The sequence below is a fragment of the Sminthopsis crassicaudata genome, chromosome X (assembly GCF_048593235.1).
Source record: "Sminthopsis crassicaudata isolate SCR6 chromosome X, ASM4859323v1, whole genome shotgun sequence".
NCBI classification, from domain to species: Eukaryota; Metazoa; Chordata; class Mammalia; order Dasyuromorphia; family Dasyuridae; genus Sminthopsis; species Sminthopsis crassicaudata.
The window spans coordinates 44,040,846-44,060,189 of NC_133623.1; the positions used below are offsets into that span (position 1 = coordinate 44,040,846).

The 19,344-nt window shown below is 41.7% G+C and overlaps 1 long non-coding RNA gene across 1 annotated transcript in view; it reads right to left on the minus strand.

Moving 5' to 3' along the window:
* The window catches only part of LOC141549145 (uncharacterized), a 29,984-nt gene extending 15,189 nt beyond the window's left edge, over positions 1-14,795 (minus strand). Inside the window, exons 1-2 of the long non-coding RNA XR_012484236.1 lie at positions 14,656-14,795; positions 11,495-11,567 (exon numbers count right to left, since the gene is read on the minus strand). This is a non-coding gene — a long non-coding RNA (uncharacterized LOC141549145). The remainder of the gene's footprint in view (positions 1-11,494; positions 11,568-14,655) is intronic.
* Positions 14,796-19,344: the final 4,549 nt, after the last annotated feature.

The following is a 19,344-nucleotide window of genomic DNA, read 5'->3' on the forward strand; positions in this document are numbered from 1 at the left end:
GAGTCTCCCTGTTTCTTCTAAAAATCAAGTCCACACATCCATTTGGTTCTGAAGTTCTTCACAGCATGGTAACACTTAAATTTCCAGATTCTAAGACCCTGATAAACATATTTGGAATATACTGTTTCCTCATCTTTGCTTCTTAGAATTCCTGGTTTCCTCTAGCACTCACTTCTTGGCCACCATCCAACCAATAATGCCTGTCCTAGAGTTACAATGTCATTTATTTGTTTAGACAGGCTCTGTGTTTTCTTTAGTGTGGGCAGCTCCAGGTGAGGAACTAATAATGCAGATCAAGGAAAAGGGCCACTTCTTTACTTGAAACTGGAGAGAAGGAAGATAGTGGAAGATGACATTTTCTTCGTGGTCATCGTCTTTTTTTTTTTTTTTAGTGAATTTTAATGCTAGATTCCCCAGTTAATAAAGGGTGTGGAGGAGTGTTGTGTAAGATTTGAGGGGAGTGAAAATGTTTGGTATATAGGATATACTATAAGATATTTAATATGTATGGGAATGCCTGCCATCTAGGGGAGGGGGTGTAGGGAAAGAGGGGAAAAATTCGGAACAGAAGGGATAATGTTGTAAAAAAATTACTTATGCATATGTACTGTCAAAAAAATGTTATAATTAAAAAATTAATTTTTAAAAAAAGAATCTGATGAGCTGAAAATAAAAAAGGAAAAAAAAAAAAAAGAAAATGTTTGGTACAGCTTTCATGGAGAGTGGTATAGCAAAGTTAGTAGGAATAGAATATTTGTCTTCCTCCATGGAGGGCCCAGTTGACACTGAATAACATAAATTTGTCGTGGGTCCAGTCAGCATAGTTTCAAAATTTCCCCAGGTCTGTTGAACAGCATATGAATTAGAGGAAGTAGAGTTGAGATTTGGCCAGGTATGTTGGGTGATAAGATGAGGAGGCAAAGGATTTGAAAGTGGATGTTCATATCAAGTTGAATTGATACACAAAGTGTTGCGCTAGGAAGGAAGGAGAGTACACCCAGTGAAAGAGTGATGTCCAGGAAAAAAAAAAAAGAGATTCATAAAGTGAACTGAAATCATATCAAATGCTAGGGATTATTAGGCAGTGAGAAAATAGACTGATAAAGTATAAGGATTATATAAAAGAGTTCTAATTTGTAAGCATGGAAGTGGAACATTTATGGGTGATGATGGCAAGATCAATGATGTGACCATCTCTGTGTGTAGCTAAGGTAGAGTAGGGCAGGAGATGGAGTAGATCGAGAAATTCCAATGTTGAGCCATTTGAGGAACTATCAATATATATGTTGAAGTTCCCTAGTGAGAAGACAGGAGATAGGTAAAAGAGAAAGACCATGAGCTAGACAATGAACTCACTGAAGAAAGGAGACGACTGTCCTAATGGTCAATAGATAATAGCCACCAGGATCTGGATTGAGCAATAAATTTGGGTACCATGAACCTCAAAGGAAGAAAGGCTGCTTAGTGAAAGAGGTCAAGGGAGCATGTAGAAATGGTAATGAAGAGACTATCATTCTAACTTCACCATTAGAACCAATAAATCAGAGGATATGAGAGAAAGTTTAGGCAGTTCTTGAAAGGGTGGCAAGGGAACTGGTATCATTAGGAAGGAGCCATATGTCAGTGAGGTCCAGGATATGGGAAGAGTGAAAAAGAAAAGTTTAAGAGGAAAGGAAGTTTGTTCATTATGGAACATGCATTCCAGAAGGCTTAAGGAAGGGAGGGATGGGCCAAGCTGGAGGGGGCACTGTGGGAGCTGGGTTGAAGTGGATGAGCAAAAGGGAGTAGTGAGTTGAAGACTGGGAAATGAGGGTTGTGCATTGACACACAGGGGTTTACAATCATTAGGATGGAATGTGTATAAGGGGATGAGAGTATAAGGAGCAAGTCCAGGAAGAGTATCAATGATTGGAGAAAGGACCAGTGTAAGATGAACAAGATTAAAGTGAAGTCCTTCCTTGTCATTCAGCCTCTTGACAGGCAGTAAAAATTGTATCTTGTATGTCCCAGTAGGTAGAAGCAGGGGTGCCATGCTTATCCTGAAGAAGGTCCTGGGGGGTGGGCAGGAGATACAATACCAAACAGGCTTGGGTATTTGATTTGAGAAACAATAAGGAGATATTAGAATTTAGTGAGTGGGGCAGCTAGGTGGTGCAGTGGATAGAGCACCAGCCCTGAATTCAGGAGGACCCGAGTTCAAATCTGATCTCAGACACTTAACACATCCTAGCTGTGTGACCCTGGGCAAGTCACTTAACCCCAGCCTTAGGGGGGGGAAGGGAAGAATTTAGTGAGTAAAGGAATGACATGGTCAAAACTGCGCTTAAGGAAAATCTCTATATCATGTGTGGGATGAACTGAAGTGGGGAGAGACTTGAGGAAAGGGGAACAATTAGGAGGCAGTTACAATAGTCCAGGCAAGTGGTGATGAAAGCTTAAAGTAAGATGGTGGTCATTCAAGATATTGTCCAGGGAGAGATAACAATACTTGGCAAATGATTGCATAGAGGTATTGATTGAGACTGAGTGGGCATTTGGCTATTATAAAGTACTTTGAGTATATGTTAATAAAGAGGTTTGGGTTTTTTTTCAGGATGGTTGGTGCTGGTGGTGTCTATTTGTAGCAGGAATAGGGCAGTCCAAAAACTAAAGAAGGTCCAAAATTGTGAAGATAAGTTACTGGAGGAGACAGGTGGGGATGAGGTCAAGAGCTCAAATAGACAACTTGTCCTGAGGGAAGAGAATACCTGCCTCCCAACAGAGATTAAAGGCAAAGAGAACTAGGATCATGTGTGTGTGTGTGTGTGGGGGGGGGGTTAAGATGTTGAAGAGAGGGAGTTCAAAATGGATGTCCTCTATTTTCTCAGTAGAGTAGGAAGTGAGGTCCTCTGCTGAGAGGTATGGGGGAAGTGTTTCAGAAAATGCTCTACTTCCATTATCTCCTTTTATTGATTCTTTGATCTTCAAACCATTGTGACAGCTCCTTGGCAAGTGGAGTGAAGCTGGGTGTAGAGGATAAATCAGGCAGAAAAGAATTCAATTACCTTGGCACTTAGTGGTTGGAAGGGAGGACAGGGCTTCACAAACTCCCCTGACAGTGTTTAACCTTTAATCACATTGGTTCATTGACAAGTTCTTCTAGTTCAAAAGGATTTAAGCCTTGCCAGCCACAGGATAGAGTTTGCCTCCTTGGCTATCATAGGACACAGGACCTTGAATAAAAGTTAGTTTTGTCCAGAGTTGTGTAATGTCATTTCCCTGAAGTGAATAACAATAATAATATAATACGATAAATAAGAACAATTATTAGAAGAAATGAATAAATTTGCTGTTGCATATGATGCATAATGATCAACCATGATTGCCTTAGCTCTTTTCATCAATGCAATAATCAATACAATTCCAAAAGACTCGTGATGAAAAATGCAATTCACATTCAGAGAAAGAACTTTGGAGTCTGAATATGAATTGAAGATATTTTCACTTTGTGTGTATATGTGTGCTTTTTCCCTTTTGTTCAGTTTCTTCTTTCATAACATGATTAATGTGGAAATATGTTTAACATTAATTGTACATGTATAACCTATAATGTTGTATTGGGGAGGGGGAGAGAAAAATTTGGAATTCAAAATTGGAAGAGTGCTAAACACTATCTTTACATGTAATTGGAAAAAAGAAAGTACTATTTTTAAAAAGACTTGCTTTTGGATAATTTCTCTTCAGTTTAGTACATATTTTCCTGAGTACCCCTGATGATGTAGAAAGCATGGAGTTTTCAGTGATCTTATCTCCAACTATTTGCCACTCAGCTCCAGTCTGATGAAAAAGGTAGCCTTTACATATATATATATATATACATATATATATATGTAGCTTTTTATTTTTTTGTTTATTTTTTTGTTGTTGTTTGTTTTGTTTTTAGATTGACTTTAACTTTTTTTTTTTTTTTTTTTTTTTAATATTTTTATTTACCAGAAATATGCACGGGTAATTTTACAACATTGACAATTGCCAAACCTTTTGTTGTAATTTTTCCCCTCCTCCCTCCCCCCCCAAGATGGCAGGTTGACCAATACATGTTAAATATGTTAAAGTATAAATTAAATACAATATATGTATACATGTCCAAACAGTTCTTTTGCTGTACAAAAAGAAATGGACTTTGAAATGGACAATTAGCCTGTGAAGGAAATCCAAAATGCAGGCAGACAAAATTAGAGGGATTGGGAATTCTATGTGGTGGTTCATAATCATCTCCCAGAGTTCTTTCGCTGGGTGTAGCTGGTTCAGTTCATTACTGCTCTGTTGAAACTGACTTGGTTCATCTCATTGTTGAAAATGGCCACCTCTATCAGAATTGATCATCATATAGTATTGTTGTTGAAGTGTATAATGATCCCCTGGTCCTGCTCATTTCACTCAGCATCAGTTCCTGTGAGTCTCTCCAGGCCTTTCTGTATTCATCCTGCTGGTCATTTCTTACAGAACAATAATATTCCATACTATTTATATACCACAATTTTTCCAGCCAATCTCCAATTGATGGGCATCCACGTAGTTTCCAGTTTCTGGCCACCACAAAGAGGGCTGCCACAAACATTCTTGTACATACAGGTCCCTTTTCCTTCTTTAAGATCTCTTTGAGATACAAGCCCAGTAGCAACACTGCTGGGGGCTGACTTATTTTCTTAAATGCTCAAGCTCTTCCCTTCTAGTGGATTGCCTCTATAATCAGTCCTACTCTTTCATTTTCACATCTATCTACTGATTTCTCAGTTAAGTACAAATATGCCATGTTTTTATATAGGTACCAATTTCATACATCTAGGCAATCCACAATTAGACAAATTGCCCCCTTTGCCACCTCCTTCAGCTTCTGGTCACCTTTGTGAAGTGGGGCAAATGGAGTGGTTTAAATCTGAATTCTCAGACTATATATGAGCACCTTTGAACTGTTGGTTCTCAATGAAGGATCTCTTTCCAGTTCCTAATATGGTGACAGAATGGAAAGGAAGCACATGTGACAGAAACATGAAATCTTAGGGCTACAAGGAACATCAGAGACAATTTAGTCCATACCTGAATTTGAATCATTTCTATATGCCAGATAAGTGGACATCCAATTTCTGCTTGAAAACTTTGGAGGGAGAGTTCACTCTCTCCCAAGGCAGCTCATTCCATGCTGGTATAGCTCTACTAGTGAGAAAGCTTTTCTTGATAAGCCAAAACCTGTCTCTCTGATACTTTGCTTCTAGTTCTATCCTCTAGGAACAAGCAGAACAGGTTGGATCCTTCTTTGACACATTGGTCCATTGCATAAATGTAGACAAATATCATGTTCTCCTCTTCTGTTCTCTCCCCACCCCTCTCTACCAAATCTATTCCTCAAGTTCCTTCAACTATTTCTCCTAAGCTTGATCTTGAGCCTATTCATCATTCTGTCCAAGCAGCCTGGATGCTCTCCAGCTTATCGACAATTTTCCTAAAACTGAGCAACCTATTGTAAGACCTAGAAGTGGACCCTCTGTGGAGGATTTATTCAAGTCACAGACTAATGTCAATCATAAAGACTCAACTGAAAGACCTTCTGATGTGTTGCTGTGGAAGGAGTGCTCATACCCATAATATCACAGCTCCCCTAAAAAAGAAATTAGACAGGAGAGGAGGGCTGGTAGTTCTACAATCTTACTCATATCAGAATGAGTTACAGAAGGAACAAACATATATTTGGAAAAGTATAAAAGTCCTTATTGAGTTCCTTGAAATTAAACTTTGATGTTTATCTGATATTTCTCTTGGATCTTATATGTCAAATTTTCAACAAAATCCTGTAAGTCTTTCAATTTTTTGAATATACTTTTTTTTTTTCATCCAGGATTAATGTTTAATTTTTCTGGGTGTGATATTTTTGGCCAAAACCCTAGCTCTTTTGCTCTTTGGTATATAGTATTCCAAGACCTGTGGTCATTTAATGTAGCCACTGCTAAATCTTGTTTGATTCTAATCGTTGTTTCATCATAATTGAATTTTTTTTTCTTTTTCCTTGTAATATTTTCTTGATCTGGAGATTTTGGAATTTAGCTTTGATATTCCTGTAGGATTTTCTCATAAGATCTCTTTCAGATGATTGATAGATCTTTTTCTATTTTTACTTTCCCCTCTTCTAACACTTTGAGGTAATTTTCTTAAGTTACTTCTTGTATTTATACTTTAATATATTTAACATGTATTGGTCAACTTGCCATCTTGGTGGTGGGGAGGAGAAAACTTGGAACAAAAGGTTTGGCAATTATCAATGCTATAAAATTACCCATGCATATATCTGGTAAATAAAAACTATAATTAAAAAAAAAGTTATTTCTTGTATTGTTATATTGAGATTCTTTTTTTGATCATAGCTTTTAGGTAGTCCTATTATTATATTTTTTCTTCTTGATCTGTTTTCCAGATCTGTTGTTTTTCTTTTGAGACATCTCACATTCTCTTCTATTTTTTCAGTGTTTATATTTTGTATGATTATTTCTTGATCTCTTATAATTTTGCTGGCTTTTCCTTAGCCAATTGTAGTTTTCAAGGAGTCATTTTCCTCCTTAAGATTCTGGATCTCCTATTCTAGTTGGTTGATGTTCTTTTCATAATATTGTTATTCTTGGATTGTTCTTAAATTTTTTTTTAAAGTTTTTCCTCACTGAGTCCAAAGGGCCGTCAAACTGTGCATACCCTTTGATCCAGCAATGTTTCTACTGGGCTTGTATCTCAAAGAGATCTTAAAGAAGGAAAAGACATCCACATGTGCAAAAATGTTTGTGGCAGCCCTTTTTTTGGTGGCAAGGAACTGGAAACTGAGTGGCTGCACATCAGTTGGAGAATGGCTGAATGAGTTATGGTATATGAATGTTATGGAATATTATTGTTAGAGGCCTGGAGAGACTTACATGAACTGATGCTAAGTGAAATGAGCAGGAGATCATTATACATGGCAACAGCAAGATTATCCGATGATCGATTCTGATGGATGTAGCACTTCTCAACAATGAAACGATTCAGACCACTTCCAATGATCTTGTGACAAAGAGAGCCATTTACACCCAGAGAAAGGATTGTGGGAACTGAGTGTGGATCACAACATAGCGTTCTCATTCTTTTTGTTGTTTGCTTGCATTTAATTTTCTTTCTCATTTTTTTCCTTTTTGATTTGATTTTTCTTGTGCAGCAAGATAATTTTATAAATATGTATGCATATATTGGATTTAACATATATTGGATTATTTGCTATCTAGGGGAGAGGGTGGGGAGAAGGGGAGAAAAAAATGAAACACAAGGTTTTACAAGGGTTAATGTTGAAAAATTATCCATACATATCTTTTGAAAATTAAAAAGTTTTAATAAAAAGAAAAGAAAGAAAAAAAGTTTTCCCTCAATCTCTTTCATTTGAATAAAATGTTTTAGCTCTCCCTTGGTACCAGAGAAGAAGTCTCCTGGTATCACAGATTTCCTTTTCTTTTTTTCTTGACATTATACAATATTAAACATATATTTTGTACATTTCTGAGTTTTTAAACTTTTTCTGTGTCATTAGCTTGCCTTCACATGTTTGTGATTTCTGCAAAATTTCAAAAAAAAATTCAAATTTAATTTCTGCTGCAAACCTGTGAAATATTCAAACTGAGATGAGGAAAGTTGTGATGTGGAAGTGATAATTGTATATGTTTATATATAGAGAATAGAAATAGATAGCATTTATATAGTGTTTACACTGGGCATTATGCTAAATGCTTTACAAATATCTTATGATCCTTTCAATGATCTTGGGAAATAGGATTATAAATTCTCATCTTACAATTGAATTAACTGAGGCAGAGATTATGTGCCTCGCCCACAGTCATGTAAGTAATGAGAGTCTGAGTCCAGATTTGAGTCAAATCTTCCTGATTCCAGGCCTAGCCATCTATTCACTACGCCACCTAACTACCTACCTATACACACACACACACTGTATAGATCTATAATTTTATTGGTGTAGGGAACTTCCAGTGAGGAAATTCCCTTTATCAATGAAGATGAGTTCCTTCTAGTCTTAGAGAGTTGCCTGGGCCATGAGCAGTGAAATCTAGGTCTTATAGTTAGGAAGTATTAGAGGCGGGATATGAGGCTAATACTTCCTGATTCTGAGTCCAGCTTTCACACAACGCTACCTTTCATACAAAATATAGACATGGCAAAAACAATGTCAGTGGAAGGACCATATTCACATCTAATGGGAAGTGGCTGGGGAAGAAAGGGGTCAAGAAAGACCTCTTAAAGGAATTCACCTGAACTGAGTCTTGAAAGGCATTAGGGATTTCAAGAGGTAGAAATGATGAGTGAGTGCAATCCAGGCATGGAGACTAGCTTATGGAAATTCATGGAGGGAAGAGATGGAATGTCACATATAGGGCACAAGAGATCAGTTTGAATAGAGAATGAATGAGGAGTACGACGAAAACCCTCTGGAAAGATAAGTTAGAGCCATAATGTAAAGGGCTTTAAATAATATGAAGATGAATGTGTATTTTATTCTAGGAGCAATTAGGTATCCCTGAGGCTTCCTGAACAGAGCAACAAAATGGTTAGCTTTGCTTTAAGCTATGTAGTTTGGCAGCAATATAGAGGTTGGATCGGATTGGGGGGAGCCTGGTAGCCAAGCATCTAATCATCAGGCTACTTCAGTAATCAGGTAAACGGTGAAGAAGGTCTGAATGAAAATAGTGGCCATGTGAGTAGAGAAAAGAGGATAGATAAATGAGATATAACACCAAGAGACTTGGGTCAACCTACCATTAGTAATATCCTAAAAAGATTAAGAAAAGTTAAGGAGATGGTTAGATTTTGGCGAAAGATGTGATCATATTGAATGGGAGGAAAGAATGTTCAGCAAGAGAGTAAAGGCAGCACTATCAAATGCTTCAGAGATTCAAGAATGATGGGGTTGTAATGGAAAGCTTCTAAGGTCTTTTTGAATTCTAAAACTAAGATCATATGTATTACTTACTAGGGTACTGAGAGAACTAGTGGCTATGATTGTTGAGACTGTTAATAACGTTTGAAATGTCTTGGAGAGTATTTTCTCTCCCCTTCCCTCCACAGTGCCCATACAGAAGAGTGCTGTTTTGTTCTTGCAGCAATATGGCTGTCCTCAGAGCCCTCAAAAAGCCTAAAGTTATCAAAAAGGAAACTCAAAAGTCCATTCTACAACAGTGAAATTAGACACATGCCTCTATCCCAACTTGTCCCTCCCTTACAGTATTCCAGCTCAACCTCACCCCCACTCTGTAATGACTTCTTCCACACGTGCCTGCCCTTTCCACTGTGCCCTCTGGAATTCCTGCTTCAAAAGTATGAACTTCCTTTCATCTCAAACCTATTCTATCTTCAAATCCTCACCAAGATATAAGTCCCTTCTGATGAAATCACCTCACTTGCCATTCCTTCCAGTTCTGGGGAAATTTTTGCCAATACCCAAGACTCACTGGTCACAGCAGAGAAGTTGGAATATTCCTTGTTCTTCCCATTTTCAGATTCTCCTCATAGCACTTGAGTAACTTCTCCTTCTTTGAAATATTCCAAATTTTATCACCCAATCTAGGGCCTGGAGTATGTAATCTCTTAACCCCTAGTCTGGTCTCCTTGCCTCAAGTCTCCCTTCTCAATTCATCCTTCATTCAGCTGCCAAGCTACTTTTTTGAAAGTGTAGGTCTAATTATGTTTGTTGAACTGTCAATGACTCTAGTGACTCCTTATTTTTGTGGCTGTTCAGTCATTTCAGTTGTGTTCAAATATTCATGACCCCATTTTGGAGTTTTCTTGGCAATGATCCTATAGGGGTTTGTCATTTCCTTCTCCAGCCTATTTTAGGAGGAAATGGAGGTAAACAGGGTGAAGTAATGTGTTCAGGGTCACCTAGTTAGAAGTGTCTGAGGTTGGATTTGAATTCAGGTCCTCCTGACTCCAAGCCCAGCACTCTTTCCACTGTAGTGTCACCTCACTGCCCCTAGCGGCTCCTTATTACCTCAATATCTTGAGGAGTAAATAGAAAGTCCTGTGTTTGACATTTCTTTACCAATCTTCTTATACTTGGTTCCCTCTCATATTCCTGGCAATTTAGTTCCTCTAGTTTCCTTATAGCTCCTCAAGCATGTAACTTCATCTCTTCTCTCTGTGCTTTTGCATTCAATGTCTCCTTGTTTGGAAATCCCTGTCCTTGCATCTCCGTCTTATTTTCTTTGACTTCCTTTAATATGAAACTCAAATATGAGCAATGAGAAGGCAATTTTAAAAGCATATATACAGTACTTTAAAATTGGCAAAAGTTGGCTTCACACATATTATTTACACACAAGAGCCCCAGAGTTAGGTGTTAGTAGTAAAGTTAGGTGCTATTAGTAACATCTTTTTAGATGAGGAAACTGAGGGAGAGAAAGATTAAATTACTTGCCTATGATCACAGGTTAGTGGCTGAGGTCAGATTTGAAATGAGGTTGCCCTGACTCCAGGTTCAACCTTCTATATGTACTGCACCACCTAGTTGCATTCCCAGAACCCCCCCCCCCCCCCAATCTCCTAAGGCCTTCCCTTCCTACTACTTTGTAGCCCTTAGGTTCTGATTTATTTACATGTTTTCTTCTCTGTTAAAATGAGAGTTGCATGAAGGCAGGAACTCTTTTCTGCTTTTTTTCTTTTTAAATTTCTAGTGCTTAGCCCAGTGCCTGACATACTAAGTGCTGAACAAATGCTCTTTGACTGACTGTGAATGATCCAGGATAAATTATAAACTATGATCTGCTTTGGGAGAAAGTCTTCACCAAAAGTTTCTTTCTTTCTTTTTTTAATTTGCCATTTTATTTTATTTCCCAAGTTAACATGTAAAACAGTTTTTAACATTTGTTTTTGAAAATTTTGAGTTCCAAATTCTCTCCCTTCCTCCCTCCCTACCCCACTTCCCATTGAGAGGAAACACGGAAAATTGTGGGAAACACCAGAAGTTTTTTACTGAGATGTTTCTATGCATCCCAGCACTTAGTACAATGATTGTCACAGAAAATGTTTGGTCACTGACTGTTAAGATCAAGCAAAAGAAGCATAAACTCATCAAGAGATATTGACAGCTAGATGCAAAGATGATCCAAGGGCCAAATTTGGATCCCAGTATTTGTTATAGGCAGCTAGTTGGCCCAGTGGATAGAGTGCCAGGCTGGGAATCAGGAGACCTGAATTAGGTGTATGACCCTGGGCAAGTAATTTCACCATTTACCTCAGTTTCCTCAGTTGTAAAATGAGCTGGAGAAAGAGATAGCAAAGCACTCCAGTATTTTTGCCAAGAAAATTGGTCACAAAGAATGGGTCATAACTGAAATGAACAGCAATATTACTTACGGAAGCAATGAGAAGAAAATCCATGCTGCACTGTGGACTGATGACACTGTTGATTCTCAATATTAAAGTGATGAGTCCTTACCATGTAGATATCATTCAGTGTTTCCTCTAAGAATTATAGAGCCTTCCACATCATCCTTTGGAGAAATGCTCACCTAAGGAGTGAAGAAAATTAGTAAACTACTTTGCACATTTGTATTTGTGTTAAGAAAAACCTCCTATGGAGCAATTTGGAACTATACTCAAAAAGTTATCAAATTGTGCATACCCTTTGACCCAGCAGGGTTACTACTGGGCTTATATCCCAAAGAGATCTTAAAGAAGGGAAAGGGACCCACAGGTGCAAAAAATGTCTATGGCAGCCATAGTAGTGTAGTGGCCAGAAACTAGAAACTAAGTGGATAGCCATCAGTTGGAGAATGGTGGAATAAATTGTGGTATATGAATGTTATCAAATATTACTGTTCTGTAAAAAATGACCAGCAGGAGGATTTCAGAAAGGCCTGGAGAGACTTACATGAACTGATGCTGAGGGAAATGAGCAGAACCAGGAGATCATTGTATACTTCAACAACAAGACTATATGATGATCAATTTCTGATGGACGTGGCCCTCTCCAGCAAGGAGATGAACCAAATCAGTTCCAACAGAGCAGTAATGAACTGAACCAGCGAAAGGTTGAAAGGTTGAAAGCTGAACCAGAGTCCAGTGAAAGAACTCTGGGAGATGACTATGAACCATTACATAGAATTCCCAATCCCTCTATTTTTATCCCCCTGCATTTCTGATCTCCTTCACAGGCTAATTGTACACTATTTCAAAGTCCGATTCTTTTTGTACAGAAAAACAACTGGACATATATACATATATTGTATTTAATTTATACTTTAACATATTTAACATGTATTGGTCAACCTGCCATCTGGGAGAAGGGGTGGGGGGAAAGAGGGGAAAAGTTGGAACAAAAGGTTTTGCAATTGTCAATGCTGAAAAATTACCCATGCATATATCTGGTAAATAAAAAGCTATAATAAAAATAAATAAATAAAAAAGAAAAACCTTCTATGGAGGGAAAGGGCCCCACATGTGCAAAAATGTTTGTGGCAGCCATTTTTGTAGAGGCAAGAAACTGGAAACTCAGTGGATGCCCATCAGGTGGAGAATGGCTGTATAAGTCATGGTATATAGATGTTATGGAATGTTATTACTCTATAAGAAATGACCAACAGTATGATTCAGAGAGGTCTGGAGAGACGTACATGAACTGATGCTGAGTGAAGTGAGTAGAACCAGGAAATCATTGTACATGGCAGTACCAAGATTATGATCAATTCTGATGGAAATGGCTCTCATCAAAAATGAGGTGATTCAGACCAGTTCCAATTGTTCAGAGAGAGAACCATGAGAGCTGAGTGTGGACCACAACATAACATTTTCACTCTGTTGTTTGCTTGCATTTTGTTTTTTTTCCCCTTCTTGATCAGATTTTTCTTGTGCAGCAAGATCACTGTATAAATATGTATACACATATTGGATTTAACATATATTTTGACATATTTAACATGTATTGGGCTACCTACCAGCTAGGGGAGGGGATGGGGGGAAGGAGGGGAAAATTTGGAACAAAAGGTTTTGCAAGGGGCAATGTTGAAAAATTACCCATGCATATGTTTTGTAAATAAAAAGTTTTAAGAAAATTAAAAAAAAAGAAAAAGAAAAAAGAAAACCCTCCTAGGACAAGGAGGGAGGGAGAGAAAGAAACTTCTATTTGGCATTCTAAGCTTTTCACAATTTGGTTCCCATTTATCTTTCCCACTTTATTTTACATTACTTCCCTCTGAAGTTTCTCTAGGCCAACCAAACTGGTCTTTTTTCTTCCTTACATGGGGACTTCTATCTCCTAGCTCTGAACCTTGGCAATGGTGGACTCATATATCTAGAATGCATTCTGTCCTCACTTCGTCTCCAAGATCTGTAGTTTTCTTCTAGTTTTAGTTCAAATGTCTTCTCATGAAGGTTTTTTTCTCTATTTCTCTTGAGGGCACAACCATCCTGCTCACCTGGATTCCCAACCTTGAAGTTATTATTTGTTCCTATGTTTCATGTTTCCCAATAGCCAATCAGTTACAATTGTTTGTTTTGGCTATACAATATCTATCCACTTCTTCTGCATGTATCCCTTTCCTTGAGCTGAGGCCTTGTATCTACTTTGTCTCCCATAATAGAATCTAACCCCTTGGAGACAGAGTATTTTTGCTTTTGCTTTGTATCCTCAAGTGCTTAGCACAATGAGTTTTACATAATAGGACCTGATTAAAGGCTTGTTAATTGGCTAGTATATGTAGGCAGCAAGGGAGGGAGACAAGGATAAAATCAATCAGGAGTGGGGTATGATTGAGGGACTATGCTCTTTGTTTTTACAAAACATATGTATGGGTAATTTTTTTCAACATTGACCTTCTGTTCCACATTTTCCCCTCCTTCTCTCCATCCCCTCCCCTAGATGGCAGGTAGTCCAATACATGTTAAATATGTTAAATTCAATATGTGTATACATATTTATACAATTATCTTGCTGCACAAGAAAAATCAGGTCTAGAAAGAAAACAAAAACTGAGAAGGAAAACAAAAATGCAAGCAAACAATAACAAAAAGAGTGGAAATGCAATGTTGTGGTCCACACTCAGTTCCTACAGGCCTCTCTCTGGGTGTAGATGGCTCTCTTCATTACTGGATAATTGGAACTGGTTTGAATTAACTTATTGTTGAAGAGAGCCATGTCCATCAGAATTGATCATCCTGGTTCTGCTCATTTCACTCAGCATCAGTTCATATAAGTCTCCCCAGGTCTCTCTGAAATCATCCTGTTGATCATTTCTTATAATAATATTCCATAACATTCATATACCATAATTTATTCAGCCATTCTCCCACTGATAGGCATCCATTCAGTTTCCAGTTTCTTGCCACTAAAAAAGGGCTGCCACAAACATTTCTGTACATATGGGTTCCTTTCAGGGACTATGCTCTTAAAGGAGACAGTAGGGGATAGGATCTGGGGGAGAAGTAAAAGGGTGAACCTGTTGATCTTGGTGAGAAGAAAAGTCACCATTTCCTCAAAAGCTACAGCTAAGAGGGATGAGATTAAGAGTATCCGAGATCTAGAACTGAGAGGAAGTGGAAGCTCATGATTACCCTCCAATGATAACTAGTTTATCCCATGGTGGTGGCCCCAAACCCTACCATCTCTTGGTTTCCATTTTGAGGATGCTCCTTCCTGACGTGACCTCAGCTGATTTCCAGTAGTATCCACATTGTCTCAGCCTGGGAGAATCTGCCAGAGCTTGGGCTCTTCTGACATAGCTGGCGGGGCCCAGGGTGATCTTCACATCCCCTGTGAAACACCACAGGAAGAAAGTAGTAGAGGTTACAATGTTTTGTGAGGGGAAAAGACTGAGAATAAACACAACTGTCAAAAACTTGATTTCCCAAATTGTCCCTCCAAGATAGAGGCTGAGGCCAGATTAGCCCTAGCCCCTCTGACTTCTATCACGATACTGTCATCAGGCCTAAATTACAAACTAATAAAAGTTTGCTCATTATTACCTGGTCTCTAATGAACAATCTTTCACTGGCTATAAAATAGGCAATCAAACAAGAAAAGACAAGGATCTAGAAAAAAATGCTCAAACTCATGAAATCAAAACACAGCAGTTATAAAGTGCTGGGAGCCACTGCTTGATACTTTGATGGATCTGTGATTTTATCCAGAAACTTTTTGAAAACTCTGTGCGACTCTGAGCTGTATTTTCCCACAAATCTTTTATAGAATATCTATTCATGTCACTCCCATACTCAAAAACCTTCAATAGCTCCCTACCATCAGGAGAATAAGATAATTCGTCAGTGTGATATTTATTTAAATCCCTCTACAACCTGATTCCCATCTACCTTTCCAGGGTGATTTCATATTCCTCCTTTTCACGAACACCAAGTTCCTGCCAACTGGCCTATTTGCTGTTCCCCTAAATCAGCATTCTATTTCCCACTTTCTAGGCTTTCACAGAAGCTCTTCTTACATTTCCCCTCTCCTTCCTTGGCCTCCTGCCCTTTGCCACGGAGATCCCTAGGTTCCCTCAAAGCTTCTATCAGATGCCCTTTCCCTCCATTTCCCCAAAGCCTTTCCAATCACCTCAGTTGTTGTAGTGCTTCTTTTCTCCTGCCTGATACTGTCATTCTGTGTCTATTTAGCTATGTGTATATGTTATGTCTCTCCTCCTGGAAGGTAAGACAGGGACAGGGCTTTTTTTTTTTTTGGGGGGGGGGGGGGCGGACGCAGCTTTGATATAATTCCTAACACATAGTGGACATTTAAAAAGGATTATGTGGGGGCATCTACGTGGCGCAGTGGATAGAGCACCAGCCTTGAAGTCAGGAGGAGCCGAGTTCAAATCTGGTCTCAGACACTTAACACTTCCTAGCTGTGTGACCCTGGGCAAGTCATTTAACCCCAGCCTCAGGAAAAATAAAAATAAAAAGTATTCTTTGAACTGAATTAGGGGAATAGGGAGTGTTTCACACATATATAACCGAGGAAAGAGCACCTTGTAATTAGAATTTGAAGACATCGATTGAATTCTAAGGTTTCTAAGGCTGGGGACTCAGGTCCCTTCCAGCTCTGTCAGGCTGTGATTGCCAGAAAGCCCCTGACGTTGACAAGCTGAGACTCTCTTATAAAGTCCTTTCTGGCTTTGGTTAACCTGTGGCTGTTGAGAGGGTCCCCGATGCTGAGAAACGGAGACACCGAGGCTCTTCCAGGTATGTAGTCTGTGGCCCCAACAAGTGCCCTTCCTTAGTCACTCAGGGATACTGAGGGGGAGGAATTAAGCCCTTTGCTAGGTGGGGAACTGGTGTGAGCCACTTCAGACCGCCTCACGTAGTTAAAGGAGGGGGGCTGCGCGGAACATTCTAGCAAGGCTGGTCAGGGAACTGGACCGGAGTGGCGGTTGGAAACAGGTGCTGGAGGAAGGAGGCGTTGGGGGGAGGAATAAGATAAAGGGGTAGTTGGGGGTGGGGGGGAGCAGCTTTGCCATGAATGGGCAGCTGAGTGGGCATTGGGTGAAAAGCGGTGATGGGGAGGGCGGAGCCCCCAGCCCCCTTGGAAAGGGGGCTCAAGGGCACCTTGGTGGCCATTTTCAAAGCCAGCAGCGGAGGGATTGGAGCGAGAAGAGGTAAAACAGGGGAGGTAGTGGGAGGGGGGAGGGTAGAGGGGGGGCTACAAAAATTTGCCCGGATAATTGGGGAGAGAAGGAAGCTCAAAGATGTTTGATAAATGGAAGAATCATTTTCACTCCACAGAAAGAAAATGAATTCCAAACCTCCCCACGCCTGCATGGTCCGCCCGGCGGCAGCGGTGGTGGCGGCGGCGGCGGCGGTGGCGGCGGCGGCAGCAGCGGGTCCGCCGCGGCTATCTTCTCGGCTTCAGCGGACCCATGAGCCAAGAAGTGGGGACTCAAACCTTCAGAAGCAAGATCGTCAAAGCGGTAAGGTCAGTTAACCCAGAGACCAGAGGGGCAGAGGGCTCCCGGTTACCCAAAGCTGACTCTGCATATCCAACAACATAACTGTTACTTTTAGAAAGCAAAAGTGAAAAAGCAAGTTATTCCACTCACTCGGAGATCCATAAGAATTGAGAGGATATTTTGAATATAATGTGACATTAGGGAAACGTAAAAGTGTTTTTTTCCCCCCACAGCCATTCGATGGGAGGGGGACTTTTCAGAGGCGGGAGGAAGGGTGCTGCAGGGCAATTCGATGGGAGGGGGACCGTGCAGAGGCGGGAACTGAGGGAGCAGAGGGAGGCAGGCTCCTCCCAAATGCGACAAAGTGGGTGGGGTTTGGTTTCTTTACTAAGGGGAGGATGGCCCTGCGCATGCCCACTTAGAACGCAGGACTTAGCCACGTCAGTTGGGTCTGGTCCGCAGTGCGGCATTGGAGCTGGTCGTGGCTAGACGCTTGTAGCGGCTGCTCCGTGACTGGCGCCATTCCTGGCCTTAGGCCTCAGACCTCTAAATTAAATCCACAGAAAAGGTGCTCTCAAGATGTTACCTGCCGATGACCATTGAAGACGGAAAAGGGTCCTGGATGATATGAAAGGCGATTCTCTGTGGATGGTGGGCGGATGGCATCGGATGGCGCTCGGATAGTCTTCCGGCCTGCCGCCGTGCCACGAGCCTGTGGATGCCGCAGAAGCCCATGCACCCGGGGACGCAGAAGCGGCGAACCTCTGGGTGCCACGCGCGCGGCGGAGCCTTTCCGATAGCTCCCCGAGAACCAGCCAGCCGCAGCGGCGAACCGCAGTGGGAAGAACCTGTGGATGCCCCGCAGAAGCGGCGGCTACCGGGCTCCCCCACTCCCGCCACCTGTGGACGCACCTTTTTAAGGGGTGCCGCAGGAAAAGCTGCGCCTTGGAGAGGTACCTGGACCACCCTGGAGGCACCTGGAGACAAAGGTTAGTGAAAGGGGAGCCGCAGTCCCAGTAGGACAGGGGGAAATGGCGGGAAGGACCAGGAGGAGCGGGGATGAAACAATGAGGGACTGAGAAGGGTCTGGGGAGGGGGAGACAGCGAATAGGAAATTTTTTAATTGTTCCAAATGGGGGAAGGAGAGGAGAGCCCGGTGGCCAAAATTGCTACCTTCTACCCCATGGGGTTGCCTCTTGGTCCTCAGAGACTGGCTGACGCTGGAGATGTGAATTAAGGTGATTGTGTGTGAGGGCTGGAAAGCTTTTCTCTTTTTAATTGCTGAGGGAAAGTGTTTTTAGGGGAGAATTGCTGGTGGCACAGGAAGGATTAAATGTGGATTGCCAGAAGGGGATAGAGAATTGGGAATTGGGGGGAAAGGGCAGGGAAGGAGGTGGTGGCCGCAGGCAGGCGAAAAAAGGCCACCGTGACTGGCGGTAGTAGTAACGGCAGCTCTGCAGGGTTGTGAGGTTAGGCGCCCAATTGGGGGTGGTGGCGGAGCGTGGCCACAGCCCCAAGGATTGTGAGGACAAGCGCCTGATTTGGAGGTGCAGCGGTGGTGACCACAGCCCCTTAGGACTGTGAGGACTGGAAGTGTAGCCTGGGGCTGTGGAGGATTATGGAAGTGGAAAGAGGTCACTATGGCTGGGGGGGAGGGGAATGCAGCTGCTGTGGCTGCTCCAGCTCCAGCAGATTTGGGAGGACAGGCGCCTGGGGGGGGGGGGAGCAGTTGCAGCCAGGATTGTGAAGCCTGAGGGCTGAGAAGGAGCCGAGGAGGATTACAGAGAAGGGAATGAAGGGTGGAGGACGATGGGGACAGGCAGGAGGCGATGGTGGCAGTGGCGGCAGTGGCTTGGGGGGGCGGTGCACTGGCAGCGGAAGCTGCAGGCCAGCAGGACTTTGCGGAGGGGCTCCAAGAAGGGGTCTGTGGAGGCTTGTGGGGAGGGGGGCCGGGGAAGGTTGCAGTGAGTGGGGCTCAGAATTAGGGGGGGACCTGGAGCAGGGATTAAGGAGGTGGGACAGGAAAGGGGAGCACCGTTTCTGTTTAGAAAACCTAGCCCCGGGTGATCCGGACAGCCACCAGAGAAGGGAAGTTAAGCAGAAGAGGGGAGGCAGGGGGGTGACGAGGCCGCCCTATGCAGACTGAGCTTTTTCCGCTTTTAGCTGTTTTGGACGATGCTGTCTCCCCCCTTTCCCCCCACCCGCTAAGGCTGAGGTAAAACCGCACCCTCAAAATGGCGCTGCTCGTCTTTTTCCAGATCCTTCTGGAAAAAAAATCTCCCTGGTGCCACTAGTGGGGGCTAGGGAAGAGAGGGGTGGGCCACTGGAAGGAAATTCAAGCCCCCCTCCCCTTTGGAATGCTGGTGATGTCACCTGGGGCAGGGCAGCGGCGCTCGCTCTTAGCCCGCCC